The sequence below is a fragment of the Ictidomys tridecemlineatus genome, chromosome 6 (assembly GCF_052094955.1).
Source record: "Ictidomys tridecemlineatus isolate mIctTri1 chromosome 6, mIctTri1.hap1, whole genome shotgun sequence".
NCBI classification, from domain to species: Eukaryota; Metazoa; Chordata; class Mammalia; order Rodentia; family Sciuridae; genus Ictidomys; species Ictidomys tridecemlineatus.
The window spans coordinates 72,650,594-72,673,687 of NC_135482.1; the positions used below are offsets into that span (position 1 = coordinate 72,650,594).

Sequence of the window (23,094 nt, forward strand, 5' to 3'; positions counted from 1 at the left end):
CAACAGCTCCTGTGCTATGCAGGTATATGCAGAGGTGAAAGAATTAGATTGTGAGAGCTACAACCAAATCTGTCCATCTTAGTTTGAATGTGCTAAATTGGTAGTAACGGTAGGCAGATGGAACATGATTGGAAGATATTGGTCACTGAGGGCATATCCTAGAAGTGTGCATCTTCCCTGTAGCCCCTTCCCCTGTTTCCTCTCTCTGAGTTGGGAGGCTCACCTTTCCCAATGGGGCAGTGCTCCTCCACCATGCTCTTCTGCCTGACATTTGGCCCAGAGCAATGAACTCAGCCCACCAGGGACTGAACCTCTGGAACCGTGAGCCAAGATAAACTTTCCCTCCTTTAAATTGTTCTTTTTGGGTATTATGGCCACAGCAATAGAAAGCTGACTAACACAGTCCATAAATATTTATAAATTTGATGGTGTGATTTAAACAAAAAATTCTTAGACTTCATTTTGACAATATTAATTCATACGGTCATTTATTCAGTATGCACTTATTGAACATCTAATGTTCAAGACACTGTACTAGACACCAGAAATTCAATGACAAAGCTGAAGGGATGCCCATTTTACTCTTCACCCATATAGAAGACTTCCCTTATTAATATCATTTTTTATCTGAATTAGAAATGGTAGAAAAAAATGTCTAAAAACGGGGCTGGGGATGTGGCTCAAGTGGCAGCACACTCGCCTGGCATGAGTGTGGCCCAGGTTCGATCCTTGGCACCACATACAAAGATGTTGTGTCCGCCAAAAACTAAAAATAAATATTAAAAAATTATCTCTCTCTCTCTCTTTAAAAAATAGTCTAAAAACATTTCCTCAGAAAAAGACATTCAAAATTATTCTTATCAGCAATAAACATTTTAGAGAAAAAATAATGAATTAATTAATATGAATGTATTGAAAACTTACTCTCCATCAAGCTATTCAAAGATATTTCAGTTTTGTACACACATCAGATACTCTATAAAGTGGATGTGTTTTCTCAAATGGCATTTTGTTTCTTATCCACCAGTCAAATTTTCCACACTTAAGCAAAATGACCTATCTTTTGAAACTTAGATTGTTTATGGATGGTTTATTTTTTAAATCATGCTTGACATTCTCCTAATTAAAAACATCAATAAAAATTAATTTGCAACTTTACATTGGTTCCACTAAATCAGTTTTAGTTAAAATGAGAGAAAGATGAACAAACCAGAGTATAAGGGGCCCAGATTGAATATATAAATGCATTGACATTTGAAAATTTCTACAAGGTGTCAAGAAAATTTAGCAAATTATGGGGATATGGAAAGAAACATTAATCTCCTAATCCTGAACTAAGAATTTCAGTAACAGTGTCACTTCCAGATCTGTTTCACCACGGTTAGAGTGCAAAGCTCACTTCTGAAGAGCAGATTGAGTATGCATTTAAGCATATGTATTTCAATTTGTATTTAATGTATTTCAATGCCAAATACATTATTTGTTTCTGTTCAAGGTGTGTTCATTACATGAACGTCTATTTTAGTGTAAACTTCTAAGTTTACAGTCAACACTGTTGAACAACACAATGAATAAGCCATTATACAAATATCTTAAAACTACCTATCCTGTGATAGACTCATTTAGGAAATTCCTTCTCTGATTTTGAATAGCACCGATTTACATTAACTTAGTGTACCTGGTGTACATCATTACAAGAACTACCTTTGTCTAGCTAGTGAAATTTATGTTTGCCCTGCTCTGGTTTTCAATAGACTGCTTTGTTTATGGCAATAGGGACTATTCTTCTCTTTATACAGTCATTATATAGTGAAGGACCTAAATACATACTTTCTGAATTAATAAGTAGTGTGGTCCCTAGCCTCAATAGAATAAAAATTAGGGGGAAAGATATACACATATATCACATGTATATAATATTAGTACATCTATGAAATTGTACTTTGTTATCTGGCAGAGGAGGGGGGGCCCCCCCGCACACTCAAGATACTAGACTAGAAATGTTTATATGTTATTCAGCTTTGATTATCCAAAGTCTAATATAGTGCCTGGCATATGTATAAGATTTTCCATAGTAGGATTTGCCATAGATGGTTCATTAGCTTAAGAAATTTGCTCCAGCTATTATATATATGTTAGTTCTAAGTTTATATAAAGCTCATGTAGTTATTATGAAACTCAATCAGAATGGCTATATTAAGTCAAGCCCATCCTATAAATATTACTGTGCATGGCATTTTTATACAGATCCATAGTGACAGCTGTAATTATATGGGATTAACTATAATACACAGTTGAATAATTTTTTTTTTAAGTAAAAAGAATTGTTTAAGTAAATGGTGACCTACAGGTAAGTGTGACGGCAAAAGAGACCAAATGACTTGTAACCAACTTCTTTATGTCAACTGGAGTGCTGATATTACCACTTCTAAGAGCCCAAGATAATGTAAGACATCTTTATAATAAGGTTACATTCAGATTCCCCATAGTCTGAAATTCACTTTTCATAAATTACTATTCTTATTTTATTTCAGTTTCATTTTATTTTCATTATCTTTTTATTCCTCTTGCATTTGATTTCCATAGTATTTTTTAAACAAGGTATTTCAACAAAGCCAGGATCAGACTCAAATTATTGGAAACACAAAGATAGGAAATAAAATAAGTTTTATGCTCATAATAATTTTACAGAATAAATTTCTTTAGCTATAAGTATCTTGGAGTTTTATACTAAAATCTCGCCTCTGTAGCTCTTTGTTCATCTTCATTCTGCAGCACTTTTTAAAAGAATGTAGTAAAAGTTGCTTTCCAAGGCTCAAGTAAAGGGGAAAAAAACTGTATTTGTTTTCTCTTCTTCTTTCCTATTTGTTCTGGAACTTCATGCCCTCATGCTGACCTATTTCCTTTACTACTGGTCCCTCCACTTCACCTCTTGGCTGCCTACCCACCCAGTTCTTCAGTGTCTTCTCCTGCTTGTCACCCAGCATCCTTCCTTGCCAACTAATATATCATCTTCCATCTGTTTAAATTCCCATGTTCTTTCTGGCACAGCTCCGCCTCCAGCTTCCCTCTCAGCCACCTACCTTGCTGCCCTTCCATCTGCTAGCATGACTAGTATCTTTTCTAACCCATTCCCGGTCTAAATCATCGCCAATTTTGTACTGAGGCTTATCAAAAGTGTATTTCTTAAAGGGATATGGGGATGGCAATAACAACTTACATAACCTCCGTGTAGAAAGGAAAAGTAAAAGGCATGAAGCCCAAGCACATGTTTAATGTTTGAGTTTTTTCACATCTTAAAGTCAGCTTCCTTCAGTAATGGTGTTTTGAGAGGATGGAGGACACCACAGGATGATACAGCTCATGTCTTTTGGTATGAATTCTTCAGAGGCTTATTTTTTGCATGGTTCAGTTCTTGTTATTTTTGTAGTTAATTGCACTTGGTACATTGCTCCAAAGCTTTGCATTCACGGATTAGTAGTAACCTTTCCATGGACACCACATTCTCAAGAAAGTTCAAGTTAATTTTGCAGACTTAATGTAGCAGAAATACCTTTCAATTAGGATGTGTGTTATAGTTGCCTACCGGACAACAAAGACATTATGTAAACAACACTAGCATTTGGAAATTACAGTCTCAAAATTTGGGTTCCCAAGTAGTAGAAAGTGTTTTCCCTCAGCATTGATGTAATTGCTTAACACACTAGAGGCTTGCTTTCATGTACTTCATATGACAAACTATAAGTTAGGTTGTGTCAGGAATTTTTTTCTTTTTCTTTTTGTTCTTTTTCTTTTTTCTTTTTCTATTTTGAGGTTGAATTTAGGGTGTTTTACCACTGAACCACAACCTAAGCCCATTTATTTATTTATTCATTCATTCATTCATTCATTCATTCATTTATTCATTAATTAATTAATTAATTAATTTATTTATTTATTATTTTGAGACAAGATCTACCTGAAATGCTGAGGCTGCCTTTGAACTTGTAAACCTCTTGTCTCAGTTCCCCCATTAGCTGGATTTCAGGAAAATATTTAAAACTCTAGACCTATGTATCTTATAAGACTGAAAATTTCTAATTGCCCATTCATATTTCTGGAGGATATGTCCTCTATCAATCACAATTTAGAAAATAGTTTAGTTTATGTTTACAGAAGGTTCACTCAGAAATTACCCTTAAATTCAAAATAACAGTTCAATAAAAGGCTGTTTTTTAAATAAAGACTTTTAAATAAAGAAATAAATAACTTTATTATATACTTATCATATATATATACATGATATATATATACATGATATATATATATATATAATATATATATATATAATATATATATATATATATATATATATTATATATATATAAATGATGAGAGAGAGAGAAAAAAATAGATCTATGTTAATTTGTATTAAGACTGAAAAGAGGGCTGGGGTGCAATTCAGTGGAGAGCATTTGCCTAGCATGCAGAAAGCCTTGGATTTAATCCCCAGCACCACAGAAAGCAAAAAAAAAAAAAGATTAAAATTTTTTTTCATTTTTGTTTTAATACAGGTTTTATCATTCAGGTCTGATGACTACTGCCACTGAAAAGATAGCTTGTTATGCTTAAGAGAAAGGGCACACCATACCATGGGGAACCATATGAAGATACACAGAGACCATTTAGGAGGTGCATAGAGAGTGGACATGATGTGATTTTCAGAGGAAAGAACAGGGGAGACAGGTAAGTGCTTAATATTGTCTATTTTGGATTATTCCAGAGGACCCTGGCACATAGAATCTAGTTATCTGGAACTTATCCTTGGAGTGACTAGGACAAGTGGATAGCAGCCCAAAATATTAAGCCCAGAAAGAAGGTGGATTGTAGGTTTGTGGCCAGAGATTGGCGGCTTTGCAATTGATTAGTGAGCTCAGGTGGAAGTTGTTTACCAGCTCTGGTTATTGGTTAACGATGGGAAAGGCAACCTCTCTAGATCATCAAAGTTAAAGCATCAGAATACTTAACTTAGGATTAATAATCGTTTTTTGAAAAAGTTTAGCATTATCTGATGCAGGTTCAGAAATTTCTCTAGTATTAAATATTTCCAGGGAGGTTAAATAATGTCTGTGAGTGTCCAATACCTGTAAAGGCAAGTTTTAGCTTGCTATTTTGATAGTCCAGATCTTAATAGCCTGGCCCTACTTTGTTTATTCTTCACAGCAACCTTCCAAACCCTTTGTTTCAGTCTTGACATTACAATATACAGTATTACTATTTCCCTTCATGTTTTTATAATTTTTTTTCTTTCCAGATTCATAATTTAGACTATGGATCCTCATTTCTGCTATGACTGTTACCAAATATTTTGAATGACTCTTTCATATTGCACCTACTTTTCCCTTTGTTTTTGCCTTATACTTTCCCAGAGTAAGCACAGGCTTATCATTCTTTTCCATCTAAAGAATCAGAAGACCTAGTGATAGGAGAGTGGGAACATAAGGTTAAGGGAGTTATTCTATAAACTGGGCCCACTGTGCTAAGACCTGGGCAAAGGATAGGTAGCTGATTATCAAAGAAAAGGAAATTAGTAGATAGCCAGTCCCCATCAACCAGTTGCTAACAGCCTCCAGGGGAGGGGAAGGACTACACTTTCCAACACAAGCAATCATCCCCTGGATGGCTCTCTTACTGCCTTTTGGTCACATAAACATGAGAAGAAAAGAATCCTAAAGTTCATAAAGGGGCAAGACACCCCCACTTCCACAGGCACAAGCTGTGGATCCCTTCCTCTCTGGAGAAGTTTATTTGTCTCTCTTGCTTTTTCATTCTCTCTCTCTCACTCTCTCTCTCTCTCTCTCTCTCTTCCTCTCCCTCTCCCTCTCTCTCTTCCTCACCCTCTCCCTCTCCCTCTTCCTCTCTCTCTCCCTCTCCCTCTCCCTCTCTTAAATAAAATCTACTTTCTGCTCTTGCCTTGGCATTCTTGGGTGTTTAATCTTCAATACCAGGAGAGCTAGAACCCTTACCCTGATTTTCAAGACTGGTATTATGCTGACCCCCACATGCTTTCTTTTGTAAAAAGCAATTTACCTGCACCTCCTCCTGGCTTAAGTCAACAGGATATGTTACATTCCTCAGCAAACAAACTGTTAGCTATGTGAGAAATGAAGGCCGAAAATGCCATTAAAAAGGAAGACCAGTTACCCAGATGGAATGGGCTCTGGTGGGAGTCTTACACAGACCAGATCCCAGAACTCAGAGTGATAACAATCAAATCTATAAGAACAAATTCCAATTAGAACTTGTAACATGGGTGAAAGAGATGGAGAGTTATTGTGCACAGTGGGGACTAAATAGTCGTGAGGTCAACCTGCTGTCAGTCAAAAGTCAAGATGTAAACCTGGATGGTATTCTCTGAAAACTTCACTTGGATATCCAATAAAACCAAAGGGTAGGAGGAATATGTCATCCCTCTTCCCTCTGAGAGGACCCATTCTCTCCCGAGAGAGTGTACCCTTTCCCTTTTCTTATATGTTCATTAAACTCATGCCTGCTATTCTGAGCTACATATCTGAAATCTTACTGATCTGATCACAAGAACTGGGGTGAAAAGAGGGCCTCCATGGCTGTCTCAGCTCAGCAGCATGGCTCATGCTCTATAATACTAGCAAAACTACAAAAAAAAGGATCATATCAAATGCTTCCTTATTGCATTGAGTTATCTTTTTGAGAGGAAAGTTATTGAGAAACAATAGAAAATGGGGTGAAAGGTGTATTTCAACTGAGAGGGAATAAATTAGTAAAATATGCATGAACCTATATTGAAGGGACACACCCCTCAGAATCAACTCCTGAGTTTATCTAGAAGAGGTTCATAAACTACTCAGGAGATATTTTAGGTAGTACTAACTTTATCATTTTCTCCAATGGGAGAGAAAAGATGAAATCTTTTGATTATCACTTTTTGTTAAAAATTCATACTTGAAAATTTTTCTGTGAATTTTACAAAGCTTAGAAATCATCAGGACTGTTTGTCAAAGAATCAAATGGGAAATTTCCTTATCATGCAAAAAATTTTTAAAAAAAAGCTCTGACGTAATTTGTATATGTCTTTTAAGTTTGGAAAAACAGACATATTATCTCACTACAAATACCTGAAGTCTCTGAACCTGCCATAAGTTATCTATAATTTTCTCACAATCCTAGTTAAATGACTATATACATACAAAAATATGTGTGAATGCATGCATAAAACTGTGCATATGTAGTTCTCTACATAGATTTATTATAAGTACTGATAGCCTTTATCTATATCAGTACTTATTCCCTTTGAGAAAATTTATTGTTTACCATTTTTAAATTTTCTTGTTAACTGATTTCTCAGTGTGCTAGCTTACCTCTTAAATTAATTTTAAAGTAAATGATAAAACCATTTACCAGTAAACCAAGGTTTTTAGAATTCTTACACATTGATTTTAAGAAACATTAATGCCTATCAATCATGAATTATGTACATTTTTGTTTGAAAATTCTTATATTTAATGATTTTACCTCTTTCCTCTTATTATGTCTTTTTAGAACATCTTCAGTCTCTTTTTCCAATTGTATCTAATATGATCTACCTTACTATAACAATTAGAAACTCAGCTCATTTTAGTGCTTCACCTCATATGTATTAAGGTTGATGCTCACAAATTATTAATTTCATGTTAGCCTCTCCCAAGATAGTGTCTACAGAAATTAATCATAACTACTTGAATAGTGGGAACTGAGGCTATCTCATTCCATTTTTCTGTTGCATGATTCAGAAATTATTCTTTTTCTGGCCTTCACGTATTTTAAATGAGATGGATTAAGGTCTTGGATTAACACCTGAAATAAGACAGAGAGGTTTAGGTTAAGTTCACAGGCAGCACTCCCTGGAACCCTGTGTGCACCATTTCCCATGCTCCTGCATTAATTTCTGTTGCTGTGATCTCCTCATTCACCCAAAGTCACCTCACCCAGATCCAACAAGTAGCACTGCCATTACACTCATTACTCAGAATTTATGTGTCACTAAGGCAATAAATATCCTCAAGCCTCTGCCCCCTCCATTCTTTCTCATTTCCCTTTAGATTCCCTTTTGCCAGCTGATAATGGGCCACCTCAGCCAGGAGGCATCTGGGCAGAACTCAGCAAGTGACTCAGCATCAGGAGACCTGGAAGATACAAAGGCAGCTACTTCTTGCTTCCCCTCCCTAAAGAAAAACTCCACGTGGGAGTCTCCTCATCTACCTGAACTAGATTACCTTTGAAGATTTAAACGCTGTAGACCTGGCTGGAGTTCTCTGTCACACCAACAGGCAGTTGACAGGAAACCCAACTGATGGAGTAACACCCTGGCAGAATTGAAATGCACTGTGAAATGCTTGAGAAGTAGTTTTCCTGTGCTCTTGTTATCACTGCTCTGTATGTTCTTCTTTGTTTTTAAGTAAAAGGTTGCTTATTTTATAAGACATAACTGGCTTTATTTATTATTGGTTATTGACAGATCTAACAAAACATTTTTAAAGCAGTATCAATAAAAACATTTATGAAGTAGAATGACATGCATAGTATGTGTTGTGCTATATAAATTATATATCATATGTATTAATATATGTGTTTGCTCATAATGTATTCATATAAATTTACTGTTGAAAAGCCTCCCTAAAAATTTTTTGCTATGTCTACAGTCTCTTTATAAATATTTGTTAAAGCTATTTTGTCATGTTAAAGAAATATTCAGGAATTCTTAGGCTGAACATTATTTGTCTACCTATTATTTGCCATGATATTTAAGCAACCAGCTTTAATTCACAGAGACCTCTGACCAATTTAGCAGTATAGTATATTTTCAGGTCTGTAGGGTTTTTGCAAATTTTACTTGGCTCTTATTTCATGAGTCCTGCAATTGTATAAGCTTAATTTTTAAAACACCAAGAGAAATACAAATCTCTCTCTGTCTCTGTCTCTCTCTCTCTCTTTCTGTCTCTGTCTCTCTCTTTTTAATTTCACAATATGCCATTCATCCATTCCTTTTGGAGTAAGTCCTTGACAGGAGGAAAAAAATAAAATAAAATAACAACTATTATAGGTAAAAGCCAAACTGTTCTGTTTCAGACAACAAGGTCTTCCCTCAAGGACACTCTAGTCCAAATTGTTTTAATTCCATCTGCTCAATTTGTATGCAACACAGTATTTGAGTTTGAGTACCTCAGTGCTTTCCTCTACTTGTGGGAAAAGGATTGAGCATTTTTTGGTTTCTATCATCATCATTATCTAGAATGAGAAAATGCTGATGTTAAAGAAATAATCTGAGCCAAAGCAATGCCACAGCCCTGCTAAAACTTCTCCACCAGGAAGGAATTTTCACTTATTGATTCAGCTCACTCTCAGGGCTGCCCCTCCCCAGTTTGCAGGCACACACACATCTGGGCTCAGGTACATTCTTGAAAAGCTTTGAAAGCGAAATAAAACACCCAATACAGCCAAACATAAAATAAAGTCACCTCTCAATTAACATAACAATTGATAGCTCTGCCACTGCTTTAAGATCCTGAGGTCTGAGTCTACCTTACTGTTACCACGGCATCACCATCATCCCAACTCAGCACATTCTAGTTTACAATTATCTAAACTAGAGAAAAATCCTGGACTTACCTCATACGTTGAATTATCTGCCGTTCTGGGTATTATATCTATTGCAAATTGTCCATTTGAATAAACGCAGCGACAGTTACACCACAATACGCCTCTCTCCTGCAGCAGAAGGCAAGTTAAAAGGACTTCAAGCTGTGACCTCAGAGGCAGGCACAGCCGCTCCCATCCTTCAGCCAACCTTCTGGGGAGAACAGGTTAGATGACTGCAAAGCTGGCTCTCTACATAGCAATACTTTCAAATAAAGCCTCTGTGCTGTGAGCTGGGGGGTTTACATCTTCCAAATTCGGCTGGCCCGAGTCAATGCTGCTTCTATGCCTGAAAATATTAAGCATTTTACTGCAGTCACTTAATGCAAGAAACTATCTGAGGCGACTTCACAAACCCTGTCATTCTGCTTAGAGACTAAAGAATGAGCACAGAATGAGCACGGCATGCATAATTCATGCATTAAAATCTTCAATGCACTTCCTGTAGCCGCTGTTCTATCCAGTAATGGGCTATTGATCACCTCATCGCTAAGACAATCGGAGCTCCGTGATTGGTTTATTTCCACAAATAAAATTACAACCTAAATCACTAGCAGAAGACTCCAACCCTGCAGCAGCCACTCGGGTAAAACATTCACATAGACAAGATGACATTTGCATACTGCAGAATGTTCAAACTGGACTCTCTCTTGGGCAGAAATGCTACAGCATCTGTTTTTTTTTTTTTTTTCTATTCAAAAGACATACTTACTGCAGGTTTAGACTGGATATTCTACATTTTCGTTAAGATATACAGAGTTGTTGTTTTTTTCCTACCACTTCTGGAGCATTAGCAAGGCTCAATGAAAATTAAGAAAAAATAAATAAAAGGGAGAGTAATATATGGCTACAAAAATAGATTTTTTTAAAAAAAATTCTGGACTCATTCAAATAACCTTTCTTAGAATAAATTAATTTTAAAATAATTATTTTTTATCTTAATAATGTAGGAAGAGTTTTTCTAAAAATTATCATACTGAGTATATGTGACCACAAATATTAACTATTTTGGATCATAAGCTCCTTTACTGTGGGTGTGTCAGTAGTTCTGAGATTTCTTTCTCTAGAACTTAAGCTTGTAAAAACACATCGCTGTTTTTAGTATCCCCCAAAAAGATGCTTTAAGACAAAATGTGCATTTTTGATATAATATTCACTGGGAGAAAACACAGGTAGCTCTTCAGAATGTCATAGCAGTATTTATAAAAATACTATAGTGGGAAACCCACACGAAACAGAAAATGCATATATGTATGAGGAAGCTTGTCTACTCCTCAGTGTTTTGGAAATAGAACTAATTAAGTCTTATTTTTCCACCCACAAAGTTCTGAACATATTGTTATTAAGGTCACTGAGTTGCCTAAAGTCTTGTCTTTCTAAAGCTTTATTCACATGTGTGCACACATGCACACACACATACACACACACACACACACACACAAATTCATATTTCTATGTCATCACATTTGACCACGTGTAAAAACAGAGTAAAATCTTCAAGCTCATGTTGTGAGGTTAGAAAAAGGAAGAACCATTGGAAGATAGCTGAGGTTTCCCATCTGACATTTATATTGTAGGGAGCAATTCCCCTTTGGAGAAGGTAGGATCATATTGGTTTTCAGTCAATAAATCTACAGTTGATACCAGCCCTGGAGGGTTGTAGAGGTGCTGAAGACATCAGAGACAACCAAAGAAACATGCCTTTCTCAAGAGACAACCAGAGAAATATGCTTTACTCATTTAAAGTACAATCCCTGCTTGACTGATAAAGATTAGGTCACAATATTCTGAATGGCAGTCTGAGAAATTAATCCTCCAATTACTTGGTCTTTAATACATTGCATTTTCTTCTTGTTGTGTTCTGCCCTGGGTAGGTTCTATTTTTATATTTACCTATTGCCAATAACCTAATAAATTTCAAGTAAACATAATAAACCTTATTTTATAATATTAATCTCTTTCTCTGAGTAGTATTCTCTATTACTTAAATAGGATATTAAAAGGTTTCATATATTTTTAAATTATGGAAGTTTTATTGAACATCAATAGAAGTAACTTTATACAAAGAAAATACCTCATTTAAAATAGTAGAAATTTGAAAATTTTAAAATGTATTAATCATAAGGATAAAAAATCTAAAATTACTGATACAGCTTACATCCCCGAAATAACATGTCTAATAGTGCTTAATCAGGTGAATGAAGAGCATTAATTTAGTCTATCTCTCTGCAGTGAATGGGAGAGAAACCAGCATTTTTTCTCACTTAAAAATATCCATAATCCATGTCTAAAATGAAGACTGAAAATTTGCATCTGCTAATTGTCTAAAAATGGGGCGAGAGATGAACACACACACACATATACACACAATCAACCTAGATCAAACAAACATTAAGAACCAGCAAAACAGGAAAAGGACACAAGGAAAAACAATAAATATGGTAAATCCCAAAGAAATCAGAAAAGGGAGGTGGTAAGTAAGACTTGAATAAAAATGACTAGGGAAAATAGTACTTCCAGATAAGACAAAGCCCAAGGATATAATAAAGAGCCAATTTCCACTTTCCAGAGCCTGGCTATGACTGAAAAAAAACACTTAACCGATCTTTTCAAAAGGATGAAAAACAGAGATGGCCACTTGGAACAAATTTGATCTCTTTGAAGATTAAGAGACTTTCCAATATTTCAAATTTATAATGCATGAAAAATACAGAGTGAACTCTATATTGAGAATAGGGTCAATAAAATGAATCAAAATTTTGGAATAAATCAAAGCACATTTAGTTTGTTCAATCTGTGACACTTATTAAGGTATATAATTAGACAGTCTGAATACTATCATCTGGAAAAATGCATGGTTTGTCTCCAATATAAGAAAATAAATAATGTCATGAGAAGTTAGGAAAAGAATTCAGTTCAAAATTCTTACAACTCTGAGCTCAAGGGGATGAATGTCTTTGGAGGCGATTACATTGCTCTGTTACATAGAAGACATTCTCCCGGCTTTTCTATGTCCTACAAATATCATAGTTACCCACTAGTTGTAACCCATTCATTTATTTAAAATATATTTATTATGGCATGCAAGAAATTCTGCTAGCTTGAAAAACAAATATGTGTAGGTCAGTGACTGCCTCCAAGATGTTTAAATGTTAGTTACAAAAAAAAGGTAAATACTCTGACCTAGAAAGATGAATTTAATTAGTAGCGTACATATTACGATAAATAAACGAGAAAACTACTAAAGCACATATATCTGTGTGTATATGTTAAGTAACTACTAGGTAAATGTCAACTCTTCTTATTTTTATTCCACTGGATGAGGCATTATAGCAGAAGAAAAATTGGCATTGTCATCTATCCCATGGGAGCATCAGGAAATGATTCATTGAAGGAGATGACATTTAAAGAAACTGGGTGGTATAATGGAAATAACATAGGCTTTAATGTTTGACAAATTTAAATTAGATTCAGGCTTTTCTGAATTAAACTATGAAACCTTAAATGTGCCATTCATACTCCTTGAGTATCAGTTTTACCATGTACAAATCAAGGTAAGTATGTTTCGTGTGTGTATATATGTGTGTAAATTAACTTAGAGCACCATCATTTTAAAATATAGTATTTGAAATCACTCAATGAGAGTTTGAATTCTGCTCCAATTTCCTCATTTCTAAAAATGTGAATTTTTATCAACATGATAGAATTTTTAGGAAATTCAAATATTGCAATGTCCTTATGTCACTTAACTCAGTTTATGAAATAATAAGGACTTTAGAAATGTTTATTCATTTCCGGCCAAAGTTTAGTCTTTGAAGAAAGGATTCATATGGAAAGGCATCTCTAGCAGACAATAACATGTGCATTTGTAGAGAAGTAGGATATCCCACGGCATGCTTAAGAAACTCAAGCATCTATATTATGAGCACTTTGGATACAATGAATATTTTGTTAGATGATAAAGCAAAATTACATAAAAGGTGACTTAAAAATTACATAAATGTGATATAAAATATGAGATTTTTTCAAAAATTATTTGAATCCTAAATATCAACGTCATTTCAAACAGAACAATGTTATTTGATACTATTCTGTGAAGAATGAGATATTTAGAGATATCACCAAGGAAATAATGTGATTAGATTTTGTGGAGGGGGATAAAAAATGATTGCAAGAGCCAGATGCAAGAAATACAATTAACAGAATACCATTTGTAGTCTGACAGAAAATGAAGATGACCTAACCAAGGTAGATACAGGGATATGGAAATAAAGAAAATATTCCAGAGACACTGAAACTTTTGAGGCAGTAGTTCTAAGTAGGATTGAGGTTGAGAGGAGCTATAGGTGACCTTAAGCACTTGACTTGAGTAACTTATCTTCCGCCCATCTCTCCTGTCAATTCAAAACTGTATTGGTTTCATGAGAATATGGTAATACAATGAGAATACAGTTTCAGACACAGCAAACTAAAGTAGGAAACAAGATGATGGGTTGGTGAAGAGTTGGACAAATACACTTCCAGTATATGGTTGGATAAGGAAGCCATACAAAACTCTGAAATATTGACAAATAAATATACATAAAAGACTTCTGTTAATATCTTGACCTAGTAATAAATTGACAGCAAAACATAAAACTGCTTATATGTATTTGAATACATACCAATGTTGGAATAATGCTAATTACTTTAGTAAACTCATTTAATCGGGCTCTCACAAAACACTTGTTAGTTAAGTAGCATTTTTTTTCATTTTCTCAATGAAAAGTCATACTCAAAGGAAGATAATAATTTGGCCATGTCACATGACCAATGAAAAGGTGAGCTTGTGGTCATGGTCACATCAAGAATTTCTTAGTTCATAGTTCAGGCCCTTCCCACTATATTCAGCTGCTGAACTACCTCCCAGAACCACAGTCAGAGTGGAATGTTTTCACTCCATTTCTTTGTATTTTTATGTCCCAGAAAGCCAGCAAATGGTGAGTTTTGTATAAAACATATGTTCAGTTCTAATGACTCATTAAGAAATTAAAGAATTAGAATGTGGACAAGTGAGACTTTATTGTGTTCCAACACACATTATATTTCTCCATATATACATATAAATGATTACATCAATACTAATTTATAAAAATGTGATTAACTCATTCTGTAGGTAAGAAAATAGGATGAAATAGTTTATATTAATTTCTTAAGGGTGAATTGACATAAGGCAAATGACAAAATTTGAGTTCCTATGAAAACAGACTATGCTTATTATATTGTATCACATTTTAATGGGAGTTTTAAAATTTCACTCAGAAAAAAATATATAAGTATCAAAATAAATAGATCTTATTAGCTTAACACTGAGGTAAAAATACAGATAAATTCATACTTCCTAGTTTGAATCACATAACATTTAAAAACAAGAAAATAGAATGATTAGGCAGACTTCAATGCAAAGTAACAAACAAAAACCAAAGGGATATAATGTCACAAAAAGATCACAAAATTTTCTAATAACCACCCCAAGAAAATGAAAATCTGCAAATTGTCTGAAAAGGAATTCAAAATAGTTGTTTCAAGAAGCCCAACAAGCTACAAGAAATACAGACAGCAATGAAATAAGGAAATAAGAAAAGCAATATAGAAATAAGAAGTTCAACAGAGAAATAAAAATAAAAAAGAACCAAACAGAAATTCTGAACTGAAGAATACAAGTAATAAAATAAAAAGTGCAGTAGACAGCATAGATAACAGATATAATTAAACACAAGACAGAAGCTATGAACTTAAAGACAGGGCACTTAAAAATGTCCTGTCAAAAGAGATAATAGGGAAAAAAGGAAAAAAGAAAGTTTATGGGATTTACGGGACATAATTAAATTCATATTACAGGTGTTATTGAAGGAGATAAGAAGGAGAAAATAATGTAAATATTATCAAAATTGATGACTGAGATTTCCCCAATCCGGAGTAATGATGAAAATCTATGTACATGAACCTGAAACTCCAATGGCATTCAAACCAAAGAAGACTTCACAAAAACAAATTATAATCAAAAGATCAAAAATAAAAGACAAAGAAAATCTGAAAAGCAAAAAAGAAAAGAGATTCCTCACATACAAGTCTACTTCCTTAAAGCATGCAGCAGATTTCTCAGCAGAAATTTTTCAGACAACAATACAGTTGAATAATATTTTCAAAGGGCTGAAATAAAAACTGTCAAGCAAGAATATTATATATAGTAAAGCTGTTCGGTAGTAGGTAGCAGAGATATCTTCCCAGAAAAACAAAGGCTGATGAACCCATTATTAACAGTTCACCAGTAGATCTACCTTCTAAGAAGGCAAAACCAAAATCTTGCTGATAAAAATCAAGGACACTAATTAGTAAGATGAAAATGTATGAAAGTAAAAAACTCATTGATAAAAGCAAGGTTATGGTCAGAATACTAGTATTGTAATGGTGGTATGTAAATCACATTCTATTATAAAAGGTAATGAATAAAATTATTAAGAATAAATATAGCTACTACAATTTGTTGGTTGATATTCAATAGCAAAGATGTAATTTGTGACATCAAAAGTTTAAAATGTCTGTGTGGGATAAGGATATTTATATATGATCAAAGCTAAGCAGTGGAAATGAACTTTTATAACTATAAGAGATTCTAGGTAAACCCTGTGGCAACGACAAAACAAAACTCTATACTAGCTGCACAAAAAGAAAGAAAATAAAATAAAAACATACCACTTCAGAAAGTCATCGAGTCACAGAGGAAGACAGTAAGAGAGAATGAAAAGAAGAAAGGATCTAAAAAAATAACCAGAAAGCAATGGCAGCATTATGTCTTTACCTATCAATAATTACCTTGAATATAAATGGATAAAATTCTCTAATCAAAAGGCATAGAGAGGATGAATATATTCTTAAAAATACCCAACTATACACTGTCTATAAGAAATACTTTAATGGAAATCTGGATACTGAAAATAAGAGAATAGAATAAAATATTTTGTGACAATGGAAAACAAAATAAATCCAGTGTAGTTTAAATTATATGTGGGTGAAAAAGAACCTTAAGTGGAAAACTGTAACAAGAGACAAGACCATTATATAATAATAAAGAGGACAGCTCATTCAGAGGATATAACAACTATAAATCTATATGTACCCAATATTGTAGCACCTAAATATCTAAAACAAATATTAATACAATTGAAAGGAGTTATAGATAGAAATACAATAATAGTAAAGGACTTTACCATACCACTTAAAACAGTGGTTTTTGTCGTTGATCATCTAGACAGAAGATCAATAAGGAAACTGTACACTTAAATAACACCATTTATCAAATTAACCTAATGGATATGTACATAACACACCACCCAACAGTAACAGTATACCTATTCTTCTCAAATGCACAAGGAAAAAAATCTCCAAGTTAGATCATATATTGCACCATGAAGATAACAGGTCTTAGCAAATTTTAGAAAACTGAAATCCTATAAAGTATCTTTTCTGACCAAAAGTAGAAATCAATAATAGAAGAAAAACTAGAAAATTTACAAAAATGTGAAAAGTAAACAATGTGCCCCTGAACAAGTAACTCAAAAAAGAAATCAAAAGGTAAGTTAAAACTTACCTGAGATTAAAAAATAAATAAATAAAATGGGAAGCAGCAAAAGAAGTTCTAGGAGGTAAGTTTATAGATACATACCAACTTATAATAGGAAAAAAATATATACAAAATAAATAGCCTAACATTGCACCTCAAGGAACTATAAAAAGAATAAGCAAACCCAAAAGTTAGTAAAGAAATGAAAAAATATAAATCCAAATAGAAATAAGTGAAACTGAGAGTAAAAACAAAATAAAAAAAGGCAATGAAGCTAAGAGTTGGTTGTTTAAAAAGTTAAATAAAACTGTGACAAATTTTAAAGAGATTAATAAAAAAAGAGTAGATTCAAACAAATTATTAACTAAAGATAAAATATTATGACTGGTTCCACAGCAATAAATAAGATCATAAAACTACTATAAATACTATGTCAACAAATTGGATAATCTACACGAAGTGGATAAATTACCGAAAATTACTACCAAAACTGAATTATTAAGAAATAGAAAATTTAAACAGACCAATAGTGAGTAACTAAATTGAATCAATTATCAAAAATCTTCCACCCAAACAAACAACAACAAAAAAAACCCACTGAGGTCTGATGGGTTTTACTGGAAAATTCTACCCTAAAAATTTAAAGAAGTAATAATTCCAGTCCTTCTCAAATGCTGTGAAAAAAATTAAAGAAGAGGAAAGGCTTCCAAATTCATCTTTTGAGGACAGCTTTGTCCTGATACCAAACCACAGAAGACACTACAAGGGAAAAAAATTATAAGCCAATATACCTGTGAACAGAGATTCAAAAATCGTCCCATCAGTCTATAAAAAGGTGCTTTGTGTTATCATTATAAAATACCCCAAAAGATTATGATTCCAAATACTAGGAGATTAAACTATGTATCTCTATATTGTTTATTCTTTCATGACATACAATCTCCAATACTAAATATCATAAAATTCACATGATATCTTTGATTATTAGAGTTTTATGGAATGCAAATTTTAAAAAGAATTGAGCAACATATATATCCATGAGAAAATTTTAAAAAGGAAGAATAATTTTATGAGACCATCAATATCCTGATACCAAACCCACATGTCAAAGATAAATAAGGACACTATAAGTACAGACCAATACCTTTGAAGAAAATATGGACAAAAATCTTCAACAAAATACTAGTAAATGAATTCAACAGCATTTTAAAGAATGATATATAATGTTCAAGTAGGAGCTATTTCTGGGATGCAAGAATGGCTCAACATATGAAAATCGATAAATGTGATTCACTACAACAGCAGAATGAAGACCAAAAATATTATCATCACAATTAATACCAAAAAAAAGCATTTCAAAGTTCAACATCTGTTTATAATCTCAACTTTCAACAAAACAGATATAGAAGGAACTTATCTCAATACAATAAAGGTCAAATATGAAAATCCCACATTTAACATTATAATAAATGTGAAAAAACAAAACCTTTTGTGGTAGGATCAAGTAAAATGCAAGTATGACTTTCTCTTTACTTCTTTCAACATAATACTGGAAGTTCTTAGAGCAATTTGGCAAGAAAAAGAAATAAAATGCATCCAAACTGGAAAGGACGAAGTAAAATTTTCTTGTCTATAGATGACATGATTTTATATAGAGAAAATGTTAAAGACCTCACAAAAAATACTATTAAAAAAATGAATCCAGTAAAGTTTCCGAATATAAAAATCAACATACAAAAATCATGTGCATTTTTATACATTAATAATAAACTAGAAAAAGAAATTTTAAAAAGAAAACAATTATAGCACTAAAATAATAAACTTCTCAGAAATTAATTTAACCAAGAAAGCAAAAGAGTTAACAATGAAATGTATAAAATTGATGAAGCAAATTGAAAAAGTAAAAAATAAATGAAACAGTATCTTAGGTTCATGGACTGGAAGGATCAGTACCATGCAATTGCCTGTAACTCCCCAAACAATCTTCATACAGATTCAATACAATGCCTATCAAAGTCTTAATAGCATTGTTTCCCCCAGAAATAGGGGAAAAAATCCTAAAATTCTTAGGGAAGCATAAAACACCCCAAATAACCTAAGTAATCTTGAAAAAATAACAAAGTTGGAGGTATCACACTTTTTGAATTAAATTACATTACTAAGCTATAGTAGCCAAACCAAAATGACACATAGACTCACAGACCAATGAAACAGAATGGAAACCTAGAAATAAAACCACACATATACACACTCAGCTAAGCTTCAACATAGTTGCCAAAGAAGACATGCTAGAGAGAATACATGTTGGGAAAAGAAACATTTTTGGGAAAAAAAAAAAAGGTCTGGGAAACTGGATACACATTGTTATGGTTTAGAGGTGAGGTATCACCCAAAGCTAATGTGTGAGACCACATAAGAAAGTTTACAGGTGAAATGATTGGGTTATGAGACCCTTAACCTAATCAGTACATTAATCCATTGACATGGATTCACTGGGCAGTAAGTGTAGGCAGGTAGGGTGTGGCTGGAGGAAGTAGGTCACTGGGGGTGGGCCCAGCTGTTCCTAATTGGTATTTCCTGATCTGTTTTCCTCCTCTTCACACTTCAACTTTGGTATTCTGCTTCACCTTGGGTCAAGAATAATGAACTGAGACCTCTGAAATTATCAGTGCCATATAATTTTTTTCTTCTCTAAAATTGTTGTCCGGTCCTTTGGTCACCATAGGAAGGAAAGGAAAAAAAAAAAAAAAAAGCAACTGACTAAACAGAAATATATGAAAAAAAGAAAAAGGAAAGAGTAGGCGAATGGCAAAACATTTTGTGTACATTATCAAAAATCAACTCAAAAGAGATTAAATATTCAAACATAACATCTGAACCTGTTAAATTTCTAGAAGGAAATACAGGGGAAAGCTCCATGACATTGGAGCATGTTTTTGGGATATATCAAAAGCAAAAATAAACAAGTGGGACTATAATAAAATAATAAAGATTAAATGGAATGGGGGGAAATTTTTGCAAACTATCAGCAAAATAAGTGATTATTATCCAAAATATACAAGGAATTCACATAATTTAATCGTTTTTAAAAAGACAAATTATCTGATTAAGAAATGAGCAAAGGATCTGAATAGACATTCTTCCAAGGAAGACACACAAGTGCCCAATAGGTATATGAAAATGAGCTCACCATCACTAATTATCAGGGAAATGAATAATCTCTTCACACATGTTAGGATAGCTATTGTTATAAAGTCAAAAGATAACAAGTGTTGGTGAGACATTACACATCTTTGTTGGGAATGTAAATTGCTATGACCATTGTGGAAATCATTGTACAGTTTCCTCTAAAACATAGGATTACCATATGATATAGCAATTCTACTCCTGGATACAAATATACACAAATTTCCAAAGGATAATCATTGTGGAGAAGATATAGATTCCCCCATGGTTATTGCAACAATATTTACAATAGTCAAGATATGAAAACAGTCTAGTGCCCACTGATGAATCCATGGATAAAGAAATTGGTTATTGGTTCTCTCTCTCTCTCTCTCTCTCTCTCTCTCTCTCTCTCTCACACACACACACACACACACACACACACACATATTATTCAACATTCAAAAAGAAGGTAATCCTGCCATTTGCAATGTCACAGATGAACGCAGGAGACTAATTGAAATAACTTAGCCAAAGGGTACAACTTAGAGACAGACCTAAGGTGAATAAGTTCTGGAAATTGTGAAGCATGGTGAGCATGGTTAGAAATAATGTATTATATAGTTTAAATTCTCTAAGATGGTAGATCCTAAATATTCTTACCAGAAAAAGAAAAGAAAAGGAAACTGTGTGAAGCAATAGGTGTATTAATTAGCTTATTGTTGGGAAACACTTCAAAGCCTGTAAAATATCAAAACATTGCCTTGCATCCTTGTGTCTTCATGTACTTGAATAGAAAAAAATTTTATTTGTCAATTATACCTCAAAAAAAGCTGAAAATATAAATAGCAAATATATTGAATATATGAATGAATAAATAAGTGCCAATAACAAAATAGGTTACATAGTCACTACAATATTTTAATTAACACATTAAAAACTCTCTTTCTTTATGGGCTTCCAGCCTCTTTATCATTTAAAAGGTACCTGAAAAAGACGTTTGAATAGATGTATTTAAAAAACAATTACATTAAGATTATAGTATAAAAGTATATATTGTGTTCATATATGTAGATGTATATTTGTCTCCAACATTGTAAGGCTTTTACTGAAGGCATCATACCTCACATTAATGCACATCAGATATAAATTACACAGTCATGTGCACACTAGTATACCTTGGGGTACACAGATACATCCTCTTCCAATTCCAAAGTCAGGCACTATCTTGACTGAATAATGGATTAGTTTCTTCTGGGTTTTTCTTTACACAAATGTCGAAAACCAAGCTGTAGATCTTTAACTTTCTTCAGATATACAGCCATTTCAAAAGTAAGTTTGGACAAAAGTTTTATGTTCACACTCTTCCCATTTTTATTTGGCTAAAAGTTCAAGTTGTAAAAGAGTGATAACATGCTTTCATTTGATAAGGCAATTGTGAGTAAGTTGGTATTGACATGCATATTTTGGAACACATTTTATTTCCTATCAAAAACTCAATCCCCTAGCAGGATATTAATGTACCAGTAACTTCTTTCTCAAAATATTTGTTTTTGTGAAGTTATTACAGAAGGCAATCAACTTTGTTTCTTCATAAGAGTTTTATCTTGAAACTGGCAACTATAATTTCCTGGAAAAGATTTTATCATAGACATTTGTCCTATGAAATTAAAGAGGTACTCTTAAAAGTACTTTGAAAATATAACTAATGTTTACTTCTAGGTAGTTGGTATAGAGATCTTTTTTAAACAAAATACTACTTTAATGAAACACATGAGGACTTCAATTAAAAATATATGAATGACTTAAATAGGTTATATAATTCCTTGTTTCTTAGGATAGCATGTGATCTAGAATGTCTTCTTGGTATAACATGTCAGATGCAAATTTTTGTCTAGAAGGACTACTGTATAATCCAGAAATAAATTATTAATTAAATTAAGAAATAAGAACAAATCAAAACAAACTTAGGGTAGGGAGGTAAAACTAAAATGAGTTTAGAGTATCCAGATGTGAATACAAGAGTGACACTTAGTTTTCTTTTCTTGGCTAACATTGAATTGAGCCCCTTCATTCACAAATATTCATTGATGTGGGCTGTGAGTCAAAATTCAATGTAGTTCCAGGAATTTAAAGGTCCTGGTCCTCAAAGACTTATGAAAGTAATCTGTGGAAGTCAACCCATAACAACTTGCAAGAGCCCAATTTAATTTCCAGGAATTTCACAAACATAGTCATTACTAGTAATTAAATGATATAAATTTATTATTAAGTAAATTACATTTAAAAAATAATGTATTCAAAATGGACAATTTTCTATATATAGTTTAACATTATCAATATATTAGAGATTATTTTTACATATTTTATTGGTAGAATAAATGTTATATAACAGTATGATATTGGACATCTCTTTCCAACTTTATATTCAGTGATACTTTATGGTAACTTGAAGTCAGTCATGATATAAAAATAATTAATTACATTACCAAAATTAGCAAATGCTGCAAATTTTCCTCTCTACTAGAAAAAGGCAGTTGTTAAAAGATTTATCCATATATCCAGCTCACAAGTAATTAGAGAATTTTTTAAATAACAAATGTGTTATTCTAACAACAGTTTTCCAATTTTAAACT

General features: G+C 33.0%; 1 protein-coding gene across 7 annotated transcripts in view; it reads right to left on the minus strand.

Annotated features, from left to right (window-relative positions):
* Positions 1-23,094, minus strand: part of Cntn1 (contactin 1) — a 343,238-nt gene that overhangs the window by 209,791 nt on the left and 110,353 nt on the right. For 2 of the 7 annotated variants that reach the window (XM_078014881.1, XM_078014878.1), the window contains exon 3: positions 9,664-9,762. The exons of 3 other annotated variants lie outside the window; for them this stretch is intronic. The gene's annotated coding sequence lies outside the window, so the exon portion shown is untranslated. Of the gene's footprint in view, positions 1-9,663; positions 10,094-23,094 lie in introns of those variants that run through there. 2 more of the 7 variants (XM_078014882.1, XM_078014879.1) reach the window with 1 other exon arrangement.